A 25,316-nucleotide genomic window follows, 5' to 3' on the forward strand; every position below is an offset into this window, starting at 1 on the left:
TCAAAACTAAGATAGAAATATTAGAACTACAAAGTTTACAAAGGAGTATAAAATAGTGTCAATCTATTTTAAACAAATAAAAATAGATTTGTATCAAAATTTCTTCATTCCACGTTACCTTAATTATGTTTATTTTTCTGATTATGGAAGTGTAGAAAGACTCAAATTTCAAGGGGTAATTTAATTTGTCTTGTAAACATGACGTTTTTTTTTTTTGGGGTTTAAAATAATTGTAATGGTTTTTGATTCAAAGTTTAACCTCATTGGCAGTATTTTTGTTTTCTCCACACGAATCAAAATCACAAAGTAGACTTCTACTATTATTTTAGGATTCGATTTTGGTCACGTTTGCCCGAGAGCGGAAAATCTAGTTGTTTGTCAGGGTTGAAGATTGGCATAAGATCTGTCCCACATCGACGCATTAACTTATCTATTTGCTGTTTATATAGCCATTCACTACAACTGAAGGGCACGACCTTACTTGAACATGATCTGTTCTATAGGCTCGTGCCACTGTATCCTTGAGTTCTAAGGAGACAGAAAACCAAGTCTGGTTGATGAGGCGTGGCTATGAGGCTAGAGCATGATTAACAACTTTCCATGGTCACTTGTGGCCTAGGATGGTCTCATAGCTGTCTGACAGACTCTACATTCTTTTTGTAACCATCTTTTCCTTCTCCTATCTTTGGTTCCTCTTTCTCAACTTCTAGTTGTTTCAATTCACTTGCACCAAGTACACCAAATGATGTGCAAATATAAAAGTGAAATTCATGGTGTAAAAGCTGGGATCTTTTAACCATTGAGTTGCAAGGTGTAAAGATTGTGACTTTTCTTCATGGATGCTACACTTAAAGCTAGACTAGTTTAACAAAATTGGCAGTGCCTATTCCAACAAACCCTCGTTTGATCACTTTGATAGTGTTTGAAGACATTGATTCATCCCAACTCTAAAACAACAACCTTATTTTTTATTTGCTAGTACACTGAAATGACTCTTAATCTGAAATAGTTTCGAGTATTTAAGAAACAAGATGGTTTATTGTCATGGAAAAACACTTGGGACAAAGCACTATAAGTCGTAACCCTTGTCACACCTCCTTTTTCCACACCAGAGAGGGTGCAAGGGAGTTTTTCCAATTAAAGGACAATCGAAATGGGATTGGTTTATTAATTTCAGAGTCGCCACTTGGGAGATTTAGGGTGTCCCAAGTCACCAATTTTAATCCTGAATCGAGGAAAAGAATGACTCCATATTACAGTCTGCGCACCAGAAATCCGGATAAGGAATTCTGTTAACCCGGGAGAAGGTGTTAGGCATTCCCGAGTTCTGTGGTTCTAGCACGGTCGCTCAACTGTCATATTCGGCTTATTTATCTGATTTTAAATACCATTATGAACCAATGTGCCAATTTTAACTTTTTACCGCTTTATTGTTATTATTTCAAAAGGATGTGAACATCGCTTAAAACATGTCCTTGGACTGCGTCACATGAAATGCACCCACAATCTGGAACATATTTTATTTGATGTTTTGGGATTTGGATCTGGGTCGCATGAAATGCACACCCCAAGTTTTAAGAAAGTAGATTATTAAACACGCACCTAAAGAGACTATCGTGTTATTATTTTGGGAAGGGCCGTGAAATTTGCTAAACGGCCCGTCCCGGAATCTAAGTATTTAATATATACATTTAGAGGGCCCCGCAGCTTCTACATTTTTGTTTGTCGAGGCTCGTCTCATTTTTATTTTAAAGGATAAACCTATAATGACTATATTTCCTATTAAGTTCGTCTCTAAAATAAAAGAAAATCTCTTAATTATTTACATGCTTGCAGATTATTTACAGCAGGATCCGAAATGCTTTTACAGAATAAGGAAACATGACCATGCATACGGACAGCTGATCGAACATTATGGGCCCAAATCCAGCTCATGCGGGATGGGCCAGACCTGGGCCACTGTTTATCCGAGGCGGGTCTGTTTGGTCTGTTTTGACCTGGGCTCGACCTTCATAAGGTTGAGGGGCGCGGACTTGTGCTAATTGTTATAAGGGTGTGGCTTGATAATTATAACGAGGCAGTTTATCAAAAGAGAATGAAAATTAACTAAGGCGGATAGTTTTATTCTTTGACATGCATTAAAAGAGAATGCTAATTACAAAACACAACTAATTTCCAAGACATAGCCTAGTATACTGCCAATCCTTTTGTCTGTTAACCTAACCAACATATGATATTAAACCATACTACATTTTTTGTATTCACTATATGAAAGGACCAACTCCAATACCCAAACAAGATTGTAAACCATTACACACTACATAATCATCTATATAGCAACTACATGTGGACATAGATGTCTTCAAATCTTCCCTTTTGTATTCATGCTCGACTTTCAAATTACATGGACAGTATTAGTTGTGTACCTGGTATAGAGGAACAAAAGAAGAAGGAAAAGGATCAGCTGAATAGTACACAGCAAACAACAGCACAGCAGATTCACAGCAACAACACAGCAACAACAACCAGCCAACAATGATGAAGCTCAGCAAGGAGTCGAGCAACAAATAAACAATCCCAGAAAAACAGAGTAGGAAATAACAGCCCAGAATGTTGAATGTAACAGCAACAGAAATCCAATGACCACAAGAAAGCTTGGCAAACGACAGAAAAGCAAAACCACAAAGACAACCTGATCAAACTGGACTCTTACACAATTTCTTCTAGACAATACTCATTCACAATGTTCTGAAATTTATTCCTGTTTTTCCTTTTTCAGTTTTCTTACTCACAGAATCTCTCAAGACTCAAAAAAATGAACTCCCTTTCTAATGGAAGGTCTGCCTCTTTTATAGCCTAACCTTAACACTTTACAGTCTGTTTTACAACTTAAAATTGCCCCCCCCCTCGTTGTTTTTCCACTCACTTCTTTTAAATAAACAAAACTCCCATCAAATCCCTGACAGCCCCTCTCTCTTTTGATATTAAAATGTACTAATCACTTGTTTATTTAACCAAAGTATGGGCAGTAGGAATATAATCTGACAGCACATGCTGTCCAATTATTTTAATTCCTTAAAGCTAACCATACACATGCTGCCCACGGTCTAAACCAAATGGCATCGTGTTTTAAAATCAAAGTCTGAATCTGCCATTATAACCTTTCCCCTAGATGTTCTTTAATTCGATTTGAACAAAATCAATAGGCAATACAATTCAGTTTCTAATGGGACTCAAATACGATCACAGCAGAAATAAGCAATACGAATCAAGTTGTTACCATTAACGATTGAAACTAATTGACGACATATATCGACTCGACTATATTAATCGTAACACATAACAATCAATCGTTCATATAAACAACACGTATAGAGTCCCGAATGACTTCAGACAAATTTGTTCAAACACTGGGAACTTATATGAATTAAACTCGTTTGACGACTAATCTAATTGATGAGCACGTATATCACAGGGTATATTCAGAACACAAACAGAAGACAATTGACCAAATAAAAAGGCCTTTAACAGAGATGGAAGAAATCCGAATGAAAAATAACAAAATGACAAACAAACACAACGAAATATGCTGACAACTTAATTAGAACTAAAACAAAAGAAAGGAAAACTTACCAAAAGAGTTTGAAATCAAAATGACCCAAATCTGACTCAACTTCGAACTTTTGAGGCCGAACAAACTTTAATCAGGGTGTTCTCACGTGAGATCACCTTGATTAAGGTCTATTAGACCTCAAACCCTTGTCAAGACCGGCCGGATTCCCCAGGTGCATGTGTTTCAAGTTCTGGATTTTCAGATCTGGATTTTTAGGAGTTGTGGGTAGATTCGGACCAAACCAAGCTTGGTTTGGTCACGAGGAAGGTCAGGGGAGTGTCTGGTATGAAGATGGGGTGGTTTGGCATAGATCGAGTTTTGTCTCGAATCTTCAAATCCAGATTCGAGACGATAGGAGGTGATTCGAGGTTCGTGGTTAGTGGATTCGTGTTCAGGGGAATGAGGGGGTCTTAGGGTGTTCGGGAGGTAGCCACCAGCGTTCATGCCGCCGGGTTTTGGTGGAAGGGAAACCAGGGCGGCTTGCTAGGGTTTGGGGTTTCAGCTTGGGGAAGGAGACGAGTGAGGGGTGGGGTTCGGATAGGGGGCGTGGGGTGAAGGGTTGAGTTTATATATGGGGAAGGGATTGGATCTGAGCCGTTAGATCAGATGATCTCAACGGCTTGGATCGGATGCTGAGAAATGAGACGGGGTCGTTTGGTAGTTAAACGGGGTCGTTTAGTTTAAGTGAGGGGTTGGATCGGATTGGTTCCTGGGTCGGGTTTTGAAATGGGTTACTGATAGAGGTCCTGAGCCGTTGGATCGAGAGTTTGAACGGCCCAAATCAGACGCATGATGCGGCGTCGTTTCGGGAGGTGGTCAGGGCAGGCCTGGTTTGGACCGGGTCAGATCGTTGGTTTGGGCCTGTTTTTGTCTTATTTTTTTGGGCCCAAATTGATTTCAACTTTCTTTTGTTTTCCAATTTAAAGAAAAATAAAAATAACTAATAAAACAAATGAAATTAAAACAAATAACAATATAGCACTTCAACATAATTATCATACCAAATAAAAATGTTTAAGTAAGTTAAATCACAACCTAAAACGAACGACGCACATATATTTATATTTTTGAATTTTCTTTTAACGCCACATATATTTTTTGTATTTTTGTTTGATAATGACTAGATGCAAAATGGACAGACTCACAAACGACTAACAACACATGTCACGGAAAGATCGAAAAATTGTACAGCGAAGCCTTTTGCCACTATTTTTATTTTCTTTTGGAGCGATTGTCCGTGAAGCAAAAATCACGTGCTTACAGCTGCCCCTCTTTGCACGAAGACACGAAGGGTTTTCGCGCAAAGATAAAGCGAGCGATTTTTGCCCGTCCGAATACTCCGTGTGAAGCATTTTTTGAAAAAGATTTGACCGAACCTTTGCTTCAGAGGTTTCCTACATATCCTGGGCTGAACAGGAATCAGGTCAATGTAGTTCGGGAAATTTTGGTAGCTGGGACTACCATGTGACTGTAATGCTTGCTGCTGTTGTGCGCTGTTGTATGCTGCTGTAGGATGCTACTGCTCAACCGATCTCCCTGTTACATCGCTCTAAAAGGAAAAAAAAGAAGTTAAGCTAGAGTATGAGATCTCATCTATCTTCAACTTGTTCTTGTTGCCTTGCTTTCTTGTCGGCTAACGCTTTCCTCTGACGCCTTTATTTTGTGAACTTGGAGATGATGCTGGTCCTTCACCTTTTCTGAATGTCAGTTCTCATCACTTTGCTTGATTTGCTGGTATACTGGTGGGCGACCTAGAACTTAAAATGTATTCCCGCATTATACTGGTGGGCGACCTAGAACTTAAATGTATTCCCGCATTATACTGGTGGGCGACCTAGAACTTAAAATGTATTCCCGCATTATACTGGTGGGCGACCTAGAACTTAAATGTATTCCCGCATTATACTGGTGGGCGACCTAGAACTTAAAATGTATTCCCGCATTATACTGGTGGGCGACCTAGAACTTAAATGTATTCCCGCATTATACTGGTGGGCGACCTAGAACTTAAAATGTATTCCCGCATTATACTGGTGGGCGACCTAGAACTTAAATGTATTCCCGCATTATACTGGTGGGCGACCTAGAACTTAAAAGTATTCCCGCATTATACTGGTGGGCGACCTAGAACTTAAAATGTATTCCCGCATTATACTGGTGGGCGACCTAGAACTTAAAATGTATTCCCGCATTATACTGGTGGGCGACCTAGAACTTAAATGTATTCCCGCATTATACTGGTGGGCGACCTAGAACTTTAAAAGTATTCCCGCATTATACTGGTGGGCGACCTAGAACTTAAAATGTATTCCCGCATTATACTGGTGGGCGACCTAGAACTTAAAATGTATTCCCGCATTATACTGGTGGGCGACCTAGAACTTAAATGTATTCCCGCATTATACTGGTGGGCGACCTAGAACTTAAATGTATTCCCACATTATACTGGTGGGCGACCTAGAACTTAAAAGTATTCCCGCATTATACTGGTGGGCGACCTAGAACTTAAAATGTATTCCCGCATTATACTGGTGGGCGACCTAGAACTTAAATGTATTGAAATTGTTTCCCCGTTTTTTCGAGAAAATTTTCGACAATCGGCAGAAAATTTTCTGCCCCGGTTTTTGGTGACTTCCATGGCGTTGCATCTTGCTGCCATCATCAATTCTTTGCTCTCCTGCAACAGACAAAAGGATTTAGTCAGTTTTAATCGTGGTGGTAGAGGGTGCCTTTCTGGCGAGCCATTTTTCTCTCTTCCCCTTTTCTTGCTCTTTGTCCCCATAATTGGTTGGCGGGCAAAGTTGCCTGTTGGGGGTCTCTAGCCTGCTGGGGATTGGTTTTCAATTTATCCCCTTTTCTGCTTTCTCTTTAAACACATGATGTGGGAGTCTGCTTCTAACTCCCGAAACCACTCCCTTTTGGAGCTTACTTCTTCCAAAATTTCCGGGCACAATCACTGCATTGCCTGGGACCGGCCTTTAAGACTGTTTGTATTATCCTGCATTGGGATGAATTCCCCTTCGGTTTCTGGTAGTAAGCTTTGAAAAATCCTTTCAAGACACATTTTAGGAAAAGAATAAAAGATATGGAAAGGAGAAAATCTTTCTGAACCAATATTTTTGTGGGAGGAGACAATCAAAAGAACTTATCTGGAGGACACAACTGGTCCCCGTGATCATGACGTGCACCATAGATTCCCGACCCAGTCTATTTGTATCAATCGCTTTGCCCGATGGTCTGACTTGCTGGGGATGATAAAGGAGTGTTCATTTCGTTTCGAATGTGGTACCTTTGCTGATCTGTCTCGTCGCCTCATAGTGCCCTTCGAGGGGTTTTCACTAATGAGACTCTCTCTTTTCTCTCATCTCCCGGCGCCTCATGGTGCTTGTGAAGGTTTTCACCAATAAGACTCTCTCATTTCATATCCCTCATCTTACATCGCCTCTCGGTGCCTGTGAAGGTCTTCACCGATAAGACTCTCTCATTTTATTTCTTTCGGGAAATCGGGGTGTTGTAGATACGTCCCTCCTTTCTGGAGATTCCCTTGACCATCAACTCATTTCCAGTCTTACGATCCTCTTCTTTGCTGGGGATCAGTGTATTATTCTCGGCCTTATTCGCCGGACTTGGCATCTCTCGAACATTGATCGGGAGGTCTTTTGGAGGTTGATGTTGGTTTTGGTGTGGGTTTGAAGAAAGGCTATAAAAACGAAAACAATTTGAAGGGTGATGTGCTACAACTTTTGGAATCAAACCTTTGTTGGAACTTAAAACATAACCTCTGCCCCAGTTTTCTTGCTTGGGGAATTTATCTTTTATGCTTATGTTGAGCTACGTGCGTTACGCACATTGTGCTATATTGTGCACACTATGTACATTATGCATCCTATATTTGCTATGATGCATACTATGTACATTATGCATCCTATATTTATTATGATGCACACTATGACCGAGCCGTGAGGCGCCTACGTATCCTCTTTGAGGAATCAGGTCAAACGTAGTTCCCACGGTTTTATATTCCTTGATTTTTCTTTTCTTTCTTTTCATTTTCTTTTCCTTTTCTTTTTCTTTCTTTTCTTCTTCCTTTTTTTTCATATCTTTCCCATTAGTGATTCCAAAAGAGGGGTATTGAAAGAATTGCTTAAGGCTCAAAGGGGGAAGCGAGGGTTAAAAGTGTTTGGATAGAAGAAAGAATTGCCTCCGTCATCTCATTATTCAACAAATGCCAAATACAACAAATAAACCAAAAATTGCCATAATTAAAGAAGTTACGCATAATATCTCTTGACTGCATCTGAATTGATAGCCATGTCGACACATCTACCTTCGACATCTGTCAAACACAAAGCACCGTTGGACAATATTCTGGTCACGATATAAGGCCCTTGCCAATTTGGGGCGAATTTGCCTTTTGCCTCGACCTGATGTGGGAGGATCTTCTTTAATACCTGCTGCCCTACTTCAAATTTCCTAGGGCGCACCTTCTTATTATACGCTCTTGCCATTCTCTTCTGGTACAGCTGACCATGGCACACTGCTGCCAATCTTTTCTCATCTATCAGGCTCAACTGTTCCAAGCGAGCTTTGATCCATTCATCATCATCAATTCCGGCTTCAGCGACAATTCGGAGGGACGGAATTTCGACCTCCGCTGGTATCACGGCCTCAGTTCCATACACCAACAAATAAGGAGTTGTGCCTATGGAAGTCCGGACGGTAGTGCGGTAACCCAACAAGGCAAAGGGTAATTTCTCGTGCCATTGTCTGGACCCTTCCACCATTTTTCGCAGTATCTTCTTGATATTCTTATTGGCTGCTTCGACTGCTCCATTTGCCTTAGGACGATATGGGGTGGAATTGCGGTGTGTAATCTTGAATTGTTGGCATACCTCTCTCATCAAGCTGCTATTAAGATTCGCACCGTTATCCGTGATGATCACTTTTGGGATCCCAAATCTGCAGATGATATGGGAGTGAACAAAGTCCACCACTGCCTTCTTGGTTACTGATTTGAAGGTTTTAGCCTCAACCCATTTGGTGAAGTAATCAATGGTCACTAGAATGAACCTATGACCGTTGGACGCTGCTGGCTCGATGGGCCCAATGACATCCATGCCCCATGCTACAAACGGCCAGGGTGCTGACATCGTATGTAACTCTGTTGGCGGAGAATGAATCAAGTCTCCATGTATCTGGCACTGATGGCATTTCCTCACGAAAGTGATACAGTCGTGTTCCATGGTGAGCCAATAACACCCTGTTCGAAGGATTTTTCTTGCCAATACATATCCACTCATGTGTGGCCCACAAACTCCAGCATGTACTTCTGCCATAACCGTTGTTGCCTGCCTGGCATCTATGCATCTCAACAATCCCAGATCCGGGGTTCTTTTGTACAATATTCCCCCACTGAGGAAGAAACCATTCGACAACCGCCGGAGGGCTCTTTTTGGTCTCCAGAGGCATGTTCTGGATATATCCCCATCCTGAGGTATTCCTTGATATCATGAAACCAGGGTTCGCCATCTGCTTCTTCTTCTATGGCATTGCAGTAGGTGTGCTGATCACGGACCTGGATGTGTAGAGGATCAACATACATTTTGTCAGGGTGGTGCAGCATTGATGCCAAGGTGGCCAAGGCATCCGCAACCTCATTGTGAACTCTCGAGATGTGTTTGAACTTTACCGATCGAAATTGCTTGCTCAGATCATGCAAGCATTGTCGGTATGGTATGAGCTTTAGATCTCGTGTTTCCCATTCACCCTGAATTTGATGTACCAAGAGGTCCGAGTCTCCCAAGACCAAGACGTCTTGGACATCCATGTCAGCAGCCAAGCGCAGACCCAGAATGCAAGCCTCATACTCGGCCATATTGTTGGTGCAATAGAAGCGTAGTTGAGCCGTAACAGGATAATGCCGTCCTGTTTCAGAAATGAGTACTGCTCCTATTCCAACCCCTTTCGCGTTTGCAGCTCCATCGAAGAAAAGCTTCCAACCCGGTTCCTCAGGCAATTCCAACTCATTTGTATGCATTACCTCTTCGTCAGGAAAATACGTTCTTAAGGGCTCGTATTTTTCATCAACGGGATTCTCTGCCAAATGGTCTGCCAGCGCCTGGGCTTTCATGGCCGTCCTCGTCACATAGATGATATCAAACTCTGTGAGCAGAATTTGCCATTTTGCCAACCTTCCCGTGGGCATAGGTTTCTGAAAGATATACTTCAATGGGTCCAAGCGGGATATGAGATAAGTAGTATATGAAGACAGGTAGTGCTTCAACTTCTGAGCTACCCAAGTTAGGGCGCAGCATGTTTTCTCGAGTTGAGTGTACTTGACCTCATGCACTGTGAATTTCTTGCTAAGATAGTAGATGGCTTGCTCCTTCCTTCCTGTGTCGTCATGTTGCCCCAACACACAACCAAATGAATTTTCCAAGACCGTCAGGTAAAGAATTAGGGGCTTCCCGGGCTTAGGTGGGACCAATACAGGTGGATTAGACAGATACCCTTTGATTTGGTCGAAAGCTTCCTGACACTCTGCTGTCCAACCTACTGCAGCGTCCTTTCTCAGCAGCCGAAATATGGGCTCACAAGTTGCTGTGAGTTGAGCGATGAACCTGCTGATATAATTGAGTCTACCCAGCAAACTCATTACCTCTGTTTTGTTCCTTGGCGGTGGCAAATCTCGGATGGATTCAATTTTGGATGGGTCTAACTCAATCCCTCGTCGACTGACGATGAATCCTAGCAACTTTCCTAATGGAACCCCGAATGCGCATTTGGCCGGGTTAAGCTTGATATCATACCTTCGGAGTCTTTGGAAAAATCTCCTTAGGTCTGCTACATGGTCCTCCCGACGCCAAGATTTGATGATCACATCATCGACGTACACCTCAATTTCCTTGTGTATCATGTCATGAAACACGGCAGTCATTGCCCGCATGTACATTGCCCCGACGTTCTTTAATCCGAATGGCATTACCCGATAGCAGTAGGTTCCCCATGGCGTGATAAACGCTGTCTTCTCAGCATCCTCCTCGTCCATTAGGATCTGATGATAACCCGCATAGCAATCCACAAAGGATCCGATCTCGCGCCCTGCGCAATTGTCGATCAAGATATGAATGTTGGGTAGAGGAAAATTGTCCTTGGGACTTGCTTTGTTGAGGTTGCGGTAGTCAACGCACACCCTGATTTTTCCATCCTTCTTTGGGACTGGTACCACATTGGCCAACCATTCGGGATATCGAGTGACCCGAATGACCTTCGCTTGTAACTGCTTAATCACTTCTTCCTTGATCTTTACACTCATTTCCGTTTTAAATTTCCTTAGTTTTTGCTTGACCGGAGGGTATGCAGGGTCAGTGGGTAATTTGTGAACCACTAAATTGGTGCTTAATCTAGGCATATCATCATATGACCAGGCAAAAACGTCTTTGAATTCCCTGAGAGTTTTGATCAATTCTGCTCTGACATTCGGCTCAATGTGGATGCTAATTTTGGTCTCTTGGATGTTATCAGCGTCTCCTAGATTCACAGCCTCGGTGTCATTTAGGGGCTTGGGTTTCTCTTCAAATTGGCACAGTTCTCTGTTTATTTCTTCGAAGGCTTCACCTTCGTCACATTCAGATTCATCGTCACAAATGACCTTTTGCATCATTGAGTCGGTTTCAGATTGATTTATTAGACTAGGTCGAAGATCCGCTGTGCATGCCATGTCGTTAGAACCAGTAAAAAGAGAACTGTTCAGAAAGAAAAAGAACAAGACAAAAATTAAAATGAGACAAAAGAAGAGAACTTTATTAAATTTGCGGGATAAAAAGGGTTCACACTTTTACAAAAACGAAAGTAAAATTTGGATTACACCCTTGAATAATCCGATCAAACAAACAAACAAACAAAACATTAATCAAAGCCTACTACCAAGACTCCCCTCGGACAGGAAGAGGAGTAACCGTCCAATTGTTGGTCTTGGCCTCAGGCCCCACAAATTGTATCTCTGCTCTGCTGGAACCTTCTCCAGCTTCCACCATACTGACATCCGCGAATAGCCTCTCAAAACTCTGATTCAGGTCTTCATTTATACCGATCAAAGGTCCTCGAATCTTTGGGATCGCTGACCCCTTGGCACTTGCTTTAACAAAAGACCTTGAGAGGCGTGGCACTGGTTTAGGCAGAAACCAGACCCTCTTCTTCATTCTTCGCGCCTCCTTCCTGTCTGCTGCGGTTGGTTTGAACCCCAACCCGAAGGTTTCCAGATTCTTAGGAAGGGAAACAGGTTGGACTATCCCTTGAAGTTCAACTCCCAGGCCTTTTCCCGGCACAAATCCATTACCCAGCATTTCTGATACCATCATGACTGTTGCGGCAGCTACCCTAGGGTGCGGGATGATTTCTCCTTCAGAAATTTTGTTGGCCGACCCTGTATCGAGAATCTGGTAGACCCAGGGACCCTTGTCATCAGTGGTCTCTATGAAAGGCACAATGGTTCCGCTCATGGTGCATGTTGTATCCTCGCCGTGCAACACGACCTCTTGTCTTTCCCACTCGAACTTCACTGTCTGATGTAGGGTGGAAGGCACCGCTTTAGCTGCATGAATCCAGGGTCGTCCTAACAGCAAGTTGTAAGATACCGTGGCGTCCAATACCTGGAATTCCATGGTAAACAGGACCGGACCAATGGTCAGTTCAAGTACAACATCCCCCACAGTGGCTGTTCCGTTTCCGTCAAACCCCCGGACACAGATGCTATTCTCCCGGATTCTTCCACGGTCAATCTTTAACTGGTCCAGGGTGGATAATGGACAAATATTGGCGCTTGAGCCGTTATCCACCAATACTCGGGTTACCACCGAGTCTTCACATTTGACAGCTAGGTATAGAGCTTTATTGTGCTCCGTTCCTTCCACCGGCAGGTCATCATCTGAGAATGTCACTCTGTTCACCTCGAAAATCTTGCTGGCAATGGTTTCCAGGTGGTTTACAGAAATCTCACTGGGTACATGGGCCTCGTTCAATATCTTTAACAGGGCCCGACGATGTTCCTCGGAATGGAGGAGTAATGACAATAGTGAGATCTGGGCCGGTGTTTTTCTCAGCTGCTCAACCACAGAATAGTCTTGTACCTTCATCTTCCTTAGGAATTCTTCAGCCTCTTCTTCAGACACTGGCTTCTTGGTTGCCACTGGGTTGGTTTTTCTTAGCTCCACCGGAGCAAAACATCGACCTGATCGAGTCAGCCCTTGCGCTTCACAACTGACTTCTTCCACCTGTTTTCCTTGATACGTCACCACTGCCTTTTCATATTTCCAAGGCACAGCCTTGCTGTCAATCATCGGTAGTTGGACCACAGGCTTTATGGTCACCCGTTCTCTACATACCCCTTTCAACACGGCTGCTGGTGTGGGCAAGATCCCTGGTATTACCAACTTGCTTGGCTCGGGTTTGCTTGCTATGACGGACGAGCTCTTCCCCAATATCACTACCGGCTTGACGCCTTCACCCTGCGACTGTACACTCGTTCCTCCACTGGCTAAGACTTCTTTCGAGGCGGCTTGGATCATCATCACTGTTTGTGAGGGTTTTCTTAATTCTCCTCCCTCACACACCAACTCAATCATGTGAGTTTCGTGGTGCGCTGGCAGTGGGTTTTGGTTGATGTTAGGAGCCTCCGGTGTCTGGACCTCGATCTTATTGGTGTCAATAAGATCCTGTATGGCATGCCTTAACTTCCAACACTTCTCGGTATCGTGCCCGAGCATCCCTGAACAGTATTCACAACTGATTGAACGATCCAAATTCTGAGGCGGGGGATTTGGTTCCCGAGTATGGACAGGACTAACCAAACCCAATTGCCGCAGCTTGTGGAACACAGCGGTGTAGGTTTCTCCCAGTTCGGTGAAGGTTCTTTGCTTCCGCAACCTGTCATTCCTAGCATCTGGATTTCCCCGGAAACCTGCCCCTGAAGGGTTTCTATATGCCCTTGGTGGAGGGTAGGTGTTTTGTGGTGGTGCATATATGTTCTGGGGAGCCGGTGCGCGCCATTGTGGGCGAACCGGAGGCTGAGTGTATACCTGGGCTTGGTGTACGGAACAATGTGGTTCTCGAGGTGGATAGAAATTTTGTGGTGGGTTGTATGGGTAGTTTGACCTGTGAGGCCTGGGTTGGTTGTAGTGCGGCCTGCCAGCCCTGGACCAACTGCCTGCCTCGATCGTGGCAACCTCTTCTTTCTTTCTTCTCAGCGCACCTCCCGTGCCGCTTTGAATAGCCTGGGTTGTGGCCTTGAGTGCCGAATAGTTCAAGATCTTGTCCGACCTCAAACCTTCTTCTATCATGACCCCTATCTTGACCACCTCGTTGAAAGATTTTCCAACCGTTGTCACCAAGTGACCAAAGTAGGTTGGATCCAATGTCTGCAAAAAATAGTCCACCATCTCTCCCTCTCTCATGGGAGGATCGACTCTAGCTGCTTGTTCTCTCCAGCGGAACCCGAACTCGCGAAAACTTTCCCCGGGTTTCTTCCCAGTTCTCAATAACGTGAGACGGTCAGGGACTATCTCCAGGTTGTACTGGAAATGACCTGCAAAAGCCTGCGCCAGATCATCCCACGTGTACCACCTGCTGAAATCTTGCCTGGTATACCATTCCAGTGCAGATCCACTCAGACTTTGGCCGAAATAAGCTATCAAAAGCTCATCCTTGCCTCCTGCCCCTCTCATTTTGCTACAGAATCCCCGCAAATGTGCCATGGGATCGCCGTGCCCCTCATATAAATCAAACTTGGGCATCTTGAACCCAGCCGGGAGTTGGACATCTGGGAAAGGGCACAGATCTTTGTATGCCACGCTGACTTGATTGCCCAGCCCGTGCAAGTTCCTGAAGGATTGCTCCAGGCTTTTGAACTTTCTCAACACTTCATCCTGTTCAGGGGCCTTAACCGGCTTCTCAATTTCTGTTGGTACTTCCAAATGGGGATTGTAAGCTTGTGGTTCGGGTGCATGGAATGTAGGCTCAGGGGGATAGTATTGGGTGTCGTGAGCCTGAAACAATGGCTCACTAGTCGTTCGATGCAAATGGGCTGATGTAGGTCCCACAAAAATGGGAATGTTGGGTGTTGGGAGAGGTTGATGGGGTGATGGAGCTTGGGAATCGTGAGGGCTTCTTTCTTGATGATAGAGGGGATTTGGGCGGCTTGTGGAGGGGCCAAAGTGAGGGTATTCCGGCATGTGTCCCAGTGTCTCAGGGCTCTTTTGCGTTTTGGCTAGGGCTAGCTGCATTGCATGCATCTCTAGTCCCATCCTTTCAATCTTTTCCATTGCTTCTTTTAGCAATTGGCTCATCGGCCTTTCTTCCTCATTGCTATTCTCCGAAGTAGTCATGCTTGATGCTATCGGTCCTTTGGATCTGGTTTGGTATGAATGTGTTGCCAGAATTCTTTAACAACTAACTGTCTGATATCAGACAACAACAAACTTTGTTAGTGTTAGAGCTTAACAGATTTGATCATAACACATAGAGGATGCAATGCACCTAGGCAGTTAACCGTTTCTACATGCTTTGCTTCAAACAACATGCGTCATCCCGGTTTGCTCATTTGTCTCTTTAAAGTATTTTTGCGAAACCCTATGTTTTATTTTCTTTTCTTTATTTATTAAAAGCGGTCGAATCTTATGGAGATTGCCTACGTATCACGTCCCCGCGCGAATCAGACCAGGCGTAGTTCTGCCTCAAAGCAAAGACACACAGTAATTCTTCTGGAGTCACTTAATTTCATTATCAAAATTTGCTATTACACAGTACTTAAAATAAAAATAGCAGAAGTACAGACTCCACGGTTTTAAACTTGGTTTAACGAAAAGAAAACAACATATGGGAAAACAACCAAAGCCAAATAAACAGGACTTGACCAAAACTAATTCTCCAATTTAAGGGCCCGCGAGGCATCATTCGGCCTTTTCGCGGCTCTAGGTGTAAGGTCTCTTTGCAGGCTCTTCAACTCGTTCATAATCCGGCGGACGCAGCCCATGATGGAAACAAGGAGGGTCTTCCGAGGTGTTCGCTCACATGCCAAGCATTTCATGTAGATGTAATGCCCTATTTCATCAATCCTTGCTCGAATGTTATCTCTTTCACTGAGCAACTGCCTGATTTGTTGGTTCTTTAACCCCAGTGCCTGAGCATCATCGGCAAGTCGATCCTGAAACAACCCCATTTGTCTTTCCATGCAGGCCATTGCATCGTAGCACTGTCTTCTGTCGGCCTGGGCGTCTCGTGCTTGTTTGACGATCCGATCATGTAGAGTGGAGCTCGTCTCCCTTAATATTCTGACGCTCATTTCATAATCCCTTATGACCTGTTGCAAACGCTGCTTCCGGGCCATTGCGTACTTTGCCCCTCTGACCTTCATCCTTGTTATGCAAGCTCTTGATTGTTCTAATTCTTCTTGGCTTTGGATGACCTGATTTCTCAAACTTGCTATCAATCTTTCATCAGAGCGACGCTTCTGTCGGTCAACGTTACTCTTACTGGCTTGGCGAAGGCGGGCCTTCAAGGTTTGGTTTTCTTGGGCTAACTTGTTTCTTTCAGCCTGCTCCGAGGCGACTTGCACATTGTTCTCAAATACAAGCCTTTCAACTTGTTGCTTTAGCTTCCCGATTTCGACCCGGTAACCTTTCTCCCTTTTTAACCATCCCCATTGCTCTTGTGAATCATTGGTGAAGTGTTGGACGTGGGCCCTTTTAGCAGGTCTTTGCCGAGTCTGAAACCTTCTTTCGAACCAAGCATCGTACTTTGGGTCTACCTCACCTTTAGCTAGCTCTCGTACCATGGTTTTGGGCTCCAAGAATCTACATTCATGCCACAGTTTTCTAATCTTCCCCTCGGGGAATATGACTCCCGGGCTCAATTCCAAGGCATGCTTGCTCAGATTTTCATCATTAGGGACTACTTGAAACCTGCCCAGTTGTCGTAATACCCGATGAGGGGCATATGGCTGGATGCTGCGAAGCCCCATTAAGAGAACATGACATTCTTCAGCCGACATGTAGATAACCTCAGTATCAGTCAACCAACCAAATGCCCATTCAATTTGGTCAGATGTTGTTGACCTTAACCGTGTAAACCATTCTTCGACACCTTCAGGAAATCTGGCGCCTGTCATGCGCTTCTTGAATCCGCTGATACAATTCCTCTCGGTCAACCCGTGGTTCATGTATCCTACTCGGTGATGGAGGTGTTCCTGCATCCATAGCTGAAGTAACAGGTTGCAACCTTGGAAGAACGTACCTCCTTCTCGGCATATAGTCAGAGCCCGGTAGATTTCGGACAAAATCAAAGGAACCACAGTACTATTGGTTCTTTTGATTGCCACGTCGGCCATCCCTACCAGACCTATCTCTATCTTTTTGTCCTTCCTTGGGCAGACCATGACTCCCAAGAATGCTGTGATAAAAGCCAAAGTACGTCTTGCTTCCCATTTGTTTCTGTTCCCGCCGTGAGTTAGCCCAAGGTTCGGTTCCTCGAAACCCTGCGGGGTTCCGTACCGCTGATACAAGAAATGGAGATCACAACACCCTCTCGATAAATCGTCATGTTGTACCTTCCGACTAATGCTTAGTAGATCCAGAAACGCATGCGGGGACACTGGCCTTGGCGAAAGCAAATATTGCCCTCTTAACTTCTCATTCAGTCCCGCATATCCGGCAACTTCCTCAAGTGTCGGTGAAAGTTCAAAGTCAACAAAACGGAATACATTGCAGGTGGGGTCCCAAAATGGTATTAGAGCTTCAAGAATATCTGTCCTCGGCTCAACACCCAACAAATTTACAAAACCTCCCAATATTCTTCCTATTACCCCTTTGCTATCGGTTTCCAAGTCATTCCACCACATGTGGAGTTGTAGAGGGACCTCGCTGAGGGCTAAGAATGGTTCATTTTGCTCTGTGTTCATCCTGCACATTTATTAGGGTGACCTTTTAGGTGAAAACAAAAACCCTTATTTCGACTCTAACCAAAAATCTTTGGACAAAACAAAAAATTTATTTATATACATGTGTATACATATATACATATATGCTTTATGGTATATCATTTTTGGTAAAAATGGAAAAAGAGTTGGACCCGATGAGGGTTGCCTACGTATCTCACATCCGGTGAGAATCAAACCGACGTAGTTCGGGTGATAAACTAACTGGTTTATTTATTTCTATTTTTTTTTATTTTTTTTTATTATTATTTATTTATTTATCTTATTTTTTTTTTTTTTAAAAATAAAAATTTCCCAACATTCAAAACCGGTCATCATGCATGTTTGAAGCAAATAAATGCACAAGCAGTGAGTAGGATGCATCAGGATGGCCTTTTCTATTTCAGGTTGCTATTCCTAGACGGACCCAACCCCTGTGTTGAGTCCCCTAAGTCAAATGCACATGATGCAAATAAACGTTCCTACTAGGGATCCGGCATGTGGCTTTGTTATACTAGGTTCAGAACCTGGGTGTTTGTTCTAGACCTGGCTTACCCGAGCGGACAGCTCGAGCCGAGGGGGGGCAGCGTACCGGGAATACAGAAGCTTCACCGGCTTAGCAACTTATCCGAACCTCGTTCTAAATTGGGATTTGACACTATACAGAAAAGAAGTCATACGAAGTATGCCCTTCTTCATGATTTAGAAGACTCAGAAAGTATAGGGGTTTCGGCACAGTTTATATACAGTTCAAATAATATCAAAGCGGTAAAAGCAGCATTTAACACATTAGGCTCAAACATGTAAAAATCAGATAATAGATAAAGCCAAATAATAACAATTATTTTAAGCTCGAATTCTTAACCCTGAACCAGTGGTTCTAGTCAAAAGAATCCCCAGCAGAGTCGCCAGAGCAGTCACACCTCCTTTTTCCGCACCAGAGAGGGTGCAAGGGAGTTTTTCCAATTAAAGGACAATCGAAATGGGATTGGTTTATTAATTTCAGAGTCGCCACTTGGGAGATTTAGGGTGTCCCAAGTCACCAATTTTAATCCCGAATCGAGGAAAAGAATGACTCCATATTACAGTCTGCGCACCAGAAATCCGGATAAGGAATTCTGTTAACCCGGGAGAAGGTGTTAGGCATTCCCGAGTTCCGTGGTTCTAGCACGGTCGCTCAACTGTCATATTCGGCTTATTTATCTGATTTTAAATACCATTATGAACCAATGTGCCAATTTTAACTTTTTACCGCTTTATTGTTATTATTTCAAAAGGATGTGAACATCGCTTAAAACATGTCCTTGGACTGCGTCACATGAAATGCACCCACAATCTGGAACATATTTTATTTGATGTTTTGGGATTTGGATCTGGGTCGCATGAAATGCACACCCCAAGTTTTAAGAAAGTAGATTATTAAACACGCACCTAAAGAGACTATCGTGTTATTATTTTGGGAAGGGCCGTGAAATTTGCTAAACGGCCCGTCCCGGAATCTAAGTATTTAATATATACATTTAGAGGGCCCCGCAGCTTCTACATTTTTGTTTGTCGAGGCTCGTCTCATTTTTATTTTAAAGGATAAACCTATAATGACTATATTTCCTATTAAGTTCGTCTCTAAAATAAAAGAAAATCTCTTAATTATTTACATGCTTGCAGATTATTTACAGCAGGATCCGAAATGCTTTTACAGAATAAGGAAACATGACCATGCATACGGACAGCTGATCGAACATTATGGGCCCAAATCCAGCTCATGCGGGATGGGCCAGACCTGGGCCACTGTTTATCCGAGGCGGGTCTGTTTGGTCTGTTTTGACCTGGGCTCGACCTTCATAAGGTTGAGGGGCGCGGACTTGTGCTAATTGTTATAAGGGTGTGGCTTGATAATTATAACGAGGCAGTTTATCAAAAGAGAATGAAAATTAACTAAGGCGGATAGTTTTATTCTTTGACATGCATTAAAAGAGAATGCTAATTACAAAACACAACTAATTTCCAAGACATAGCCTAGTATACTGCCAATCCTTTTGTCTGTTAACCTAACCAACATATGATATTAAACCATACTACATTTTTTGTATTCACTATATGAAAGGACCAACTCCAATACCCAAACAAGATTGTAAACCATTACACACTACATAATCATCTATATAGCAACTACATGTGGACATAGATGTCTTCAAATCTTCCCTTTTGTATTCATGCTCGACTTTCAAATTACATGGACAGTATTAGTTGTGTACCTGGTATAGAGGAACAAAAGAAGAAGGAAAAGGATCAGCTGAATAGTACACAGCAAACAACAGCACAGCAGATTCACAGCAACAACACAGCAACAACAACCAGCCAACAATGATGAAGCTCAGCAAGGAGTCGAGCAACAAATAAACAATCCCAGAAAAACAGAGTAGGAAATAACAGCCCAGAATGTTGAATGTAACAGCAACAGAAATCCAATGACCACAAGAAAGCTTGGCAAACGACAGAAAAGCAAAACCACAAAGACAACCTGATCAAACTGGACTCTTACACAGTTTCTTCTAGACAATACTCATTCACAATGTTCTGAAATTTATTCCTGTTTTTCCTTTTTCAGTTTTCTTACTCACAGAATCTCTCAAGACTCAAAAAAATGAACTCCCTTTCTAATGGAAGGTCTGCCTCTTTTATAGCCTAACCTTAACACTTTACAGTCTGTTTTACAACTTAAAATTGCCCCCCCTCGTTGTTTTTCCACTCACTTCTTTTAAATAAACAAAACTCCCATCAAATCCCTGACAGCCCCTCTCTCTTTTGATATTAAAATGTACTAATCACTTGTTTATTTAACCAAAGTATGGGCAGTAGGAATATAATCTGACAGCACATGCTGTCCAATTATTTTAATTCCTTAAAGCTAACCATACACATGCTGCCCACGGTCTAAACCAAATGGCATCGTGTTTTAAAATCAAAGTCTGAATCTGCCATTATAACCTTTCCCCTAGATGTTCTTTAATTCGATTTGAACAAAATCAATAGGCAATACAATTCAGTTTCTAATGGGACTCAAATACGATCACAGCAGAAATAAGCAATACGAATCAAGTTGTTACCATTAACGATTGAAACTAATTGACGACATATATCGACTCGACTATATTAATCGTAACACATAACAATCAATCGTTCATATAAACAACACGTATAGAGTCCCGAATGACTTCAGACAAATTTGTTCAAACACTGGGAACTTATATGAATTAAACTCGTTTGACGACTAATCTAATTGATGAGCACGTATATCACAGGGTATATTCAGAACACAAACAGAAGACAATTGACCAAATAAAAAGGCCTTTAACAGAGATGGAAGAAATCCGAATGAAAAATAACAAAATGACAAACAAACACAACGAAATATGCTGACAACTTAATTAGAACTAAAACAAAAGAAAGGAAAACTTACCAAAAGAGTTTGAAATCAAAATGACCCAAATCTGACTCAACTTCGAACTCTTGAGGCCGAACAAACTTTAATCAGGGTGTTCTCACGTGAGAACACCTTGATTAAGGTCTATTAGACCTCAAACCCTTGTCAAGACCGGCCGGATTCCCCAGGTGCATGTGTTTCAAGTTCTGGATTTTCAGATCTGGATTTTTAGGAGTTGTGGGTAGATTCGGACCAAACCAAGCTTGGTTTGGTCACGAGGAAGGTCAGGGGAGTGTCTGGTATGAAGATGGGGTGGTTTGGCATAGATCGAGTTTTGTCTCGAATCTTCAAATCCAGATTCGAGACGATAGGAGGTGATTCGAGGTTCGTGGTTAGTGGATTCGTGTTCAGGGGAGTGAGGGGGTCTTAGGGTGTTCGGGAGGTAGCCACCGGCGTTCATGCCGCCGGGTTTTGGTGGAAGGGAAACCAGGGCGGCTTGCTAGGGTTTGGGGTTTCAGCTTGGGGAAGGAGACGAGTGAGGGGTGGGGTTCGGATAGGGGGCGTGGGGTGAAGGGTTGAGTTTATATATGGGAAAGGGATTGGATCTGAGCCGTTAGATCAGATGATCTCAACGGCTTGGATCGGATGCTGAGAAATGAGACGGGGTCGTTTGGTAGTTAAACGGGGTCGTTTGGTTTAAGTGAGGGGTTGGATCGGATTGGTTCATGGGTCGGGTTTTGAAACGGGTTACTGATAGAGGTCCTGAGCCGTTGGATCGAGAGTTTGAAAGGCCCAGATCAGACGCATGATGCGGCGTCGTTTCGGGAGGTGGTCAGGGCAGGTCTGGTTTGGACCGGGTCAGATCGTTGGTTTGGGCCTGTTTTTGTCTTATTTTTTTTGGGCCCAAATTGATTTCAACTTTCTTTTGTTTTCCAATTTAAAGAAAAATAAAAATAACTAATAAAACAAATGAAATTAAAACAAATAACAATATAGCACTTCAACATAATTATCATACCAAATAAAAATGTTTAAGTAAGTTAAATCACAACCTAAAACGAACGACGCACATATATTTATATTTTTGAATTTTCTTTTAACGCCACATATATTTTTTGTATTTTTGTTTGATAATGACTAGATGCAAAATGGACAGACTCACAAACGACTAACAACACATGTCACGGAAAGATCGAAAAATTGTACAGCGAAGCCTTTTGCCACTATTTTTATTTTCTTTTGGAGCGATTGTCCGTGAAGCAAAAATCACGTGCTTACAACCCTTAAGCAAATAAATTTTTATTCCTTGTGAGATTAAAGAGCAAATTCAGTAATATGGCAAAATAGAGAAGTCTTGGTCTTTGATATCACAGGCGTATAATGGTGGTTTCTATCCGAAAGGTTAACTTGAAATTAATCCAAACTGGAAGTTTGTCACGTCGACCAAACAACTTCCCTTGTACATTATTTCTTGTTACTTTTCAACTCTCAAATAAAGTAGCGTTTAACATCGACTCAAAGTATCAAACATATGTAAATGGAGCAATGCTAATATTAAGTACTATAATCCACGTCTAGCTATCACGTTGCAGTAAGACATTACGTTATTGCTTTGAATCTGCTTCGTTTGACAAAGGAGGAGGAAGCTTTTAAGCTTTATGATCAAATAAGTGCTGCTTTGCACCAAATTGAATAATGTTGGCATATTACACCCAGGTGATGATACGAAGAATCTGTCCACGTGCCTAACCTACGGATGAACAGAAAATAATAGCACAAACTGCACTTTTATTAGCGAGTTAGTGAGAGCCAAGCATCATCACAGAAACAAGTGAGGAGAAACTGCCAACAACTAGATAATGACATATGAAACTTCAGCATTTTGCTGGCAATACTGGGGAAAACATCCCTTCTTGAGAATATATTGAAATTACAAAATACACACAGAGCAATGAAGCATTAATTTCTTTACTTCTTCGACGCACTAATTCGTAACTCATATATTATCATCCTTACAGCTTTGAAGCGACAGCCTTGTCTAAAAACCAGACCAATTCTCCTTCAGGTGAAACCATCTGCACGGGAAGCAAATTAGAACTTTCACTATCACCCAGTGATTTATGCACTACATTTGCCTTCCCAGCACCTGCTACAGCAAGAGCGATATTGGCGGATGAGTTAATTATAAGAAATGTAAATGTAATCTTTTCCGGTGGAGGTTTTGGAGATTCCTTGATGAAGGTGACCCACTTCTCTTTCTCATGGACAAGAGGATGCCCGGAAAACAATGAAGCTACATGCCCATTGTTGACATGTGATTTTTGTCCCTCCCCAAATCTTTCACATTTTTAGCACGTAAATATTTAATTTAGCCTTAATGTAGCTATTTCAGCTTATTTTGACTCTTTTTACTTTATTTTCGTCACAAAAATGAAAATTACAAAAAAAAGATATATAAATTTTAGTTTATTTATTTCTCATAAATTTTGAAAAAAATACAAAAATAGTACTTTATTTTTATTTTTATATAAATTTAAAAATACAAATATATATATATTTGTTTTAATTGTCAGTTTGTTTTAATAATTATTCTGCTTACGTAGGATTAATTAAATAAGGTCGTGTTTTTATTCTCGGTTGCGAGGAAAGAATAATATTTGGGTTCAAACGACTCATTTTAGGCCTAATTTTCGGACCTAGCCCAAAATATTTTCAGCCGAGACGCACATGACAACACATAACTCACACATGCTAGCACATGAACACAACACATAACTCACACATGCTAGCACATGAACACAACACACAACTCACACATGCTAGCACATGAACACAACACACAACTCACACATGCTAGCACATGCACACAACACACAACCCACACATGGTCTTCAATATTCTTCATTAAAACCCAAACAAAAACACACACGGGCAGAACACCTTAGACACCAGCCCCCTCTCCTCTCTTCATCTTCTTCAAACCACCCAACCACTACCCATTTTTCTGGCAAAAGAACACCCCCCCTCCCAAAAACGCGGGCAGGGTATACCTTCGATATACACTCGATATACCGCAGATATACACGGGCAGAACACCCCCTCCCCAACGTATCTCCTTCTTTCTTTCTTCTCAAACCAGAAAACAACGAACTTTTCACCATCAAAACCAGCCTTGAAGCTCCAGTATTTCAGCCATCAAAATCAGTTCAAAACACATCAAAACAAGCTTGAAAATAGCTCCATTTCTTCAGTTAAAACGACCTCTAAAATAGCAGCAAAAACCTGTTGCAAACAGCCATAAAATCCACCCCTAACACCACCAAAAATGAGCCAAAAGATCTGCTGAAATTGGCTAAAAGAAATCGGAACAGATGCGTTTGGATTTTCGTCGCCGGTCAAATTCGCTAGTCCGGGTTTCCGTTTGAGTCTCCTTCTAGTCCGTATGGTTTTGCTTGGCTTTATTTCGTTTTGGAGTAACGATTGTTGAGCTGTATCTATTTCATCAAGAAGGTTGTCTTATTAGTCTATTGATAGAATATTCATATCAAAGGTTCATTTCCTCTAATTTCTTGTTTGCATTAGATGAATGTTTCAGTTTTGATTTAGATCTGTTTAAATGTTCTACTATTGTTTCTTTTGTTTTTGTTTTGATTTATGTGTGTTTGATTAGAATTATTTTCTCAAGTCACTAAATGAAAGCTAGATTTGTTTGAATTGGTAGATGTTATTAATCAAGTTTCGTTGATTAGGTGCAATTAATAAATCATTGTGATTACGGGTACGGTTCCCGTGACGTAGTTGTGATGCTTAATTTCTAAATTTCGGGGGTGCATCTCATGTAACCCGATTATAATGGCTCTAGATAATCTTAGTGAATAAATTAGGATTTTTTTTGATAGAGACAAAACAAAAAATAAAAATCATAGTTGCTTTTAGGCTTGCCCTTTTAAAAATAAAATGAGTCGAACCTCGCCCAATAAAATGCACAAACTGCGGGGCCCTCATAAATGTATATACTAAAAATACTCAGAATTTGGGATGGGTCGTTCAGCGAATTTCGCAGCCTTCCTCAAAGATAATAACGCGTTAGACTCTTTAGGCGCGATTTTAATTAAATTACATTCTTAAATTCGGGTGCGCATTTATGTGACCCAAATCCAAATCTCAATGGAGTCAGAATGTATTAACAACCACGGGTGCATTGATTGCGACGTGGTTCGAGATGCATTTTCACGACGTTGCAATTCTATTAAAAAATAATAATAAAAGCGGTTTAAACTTAATAAAAGCACACAAGTTATAACATGTATTAA

General features: G+C 42.1%; 1 pseudogene; it reads left to right on the forward strand.

Annotated features, from left to right (window-relative positions):
• Nucleotides 1–471: 471 nt before the first annotated feature.
• On the forward strand, nucleotides 472–646 carry LOC138890999 (small nucleolar RNA U3; annotated as a pseudogene).
• Nucleotides 647–25,316: the final 24,670 nt, after the last annotated feature.

Source organism: Nicotiana sylvestris, chromosome 4 (genome assembly GCF_000393655.2).
Source record: "Nicotiana sylvestris chromosome 4, ASM39365v2, whole genome shotgun sequence".
Lineage (NCBI taxonomy): Eukaryota > Viridiplantae > Streptophyta > Magnoliopsida > Solanales > Solanaceae > Nicotiana > Nicotiana sylvestris.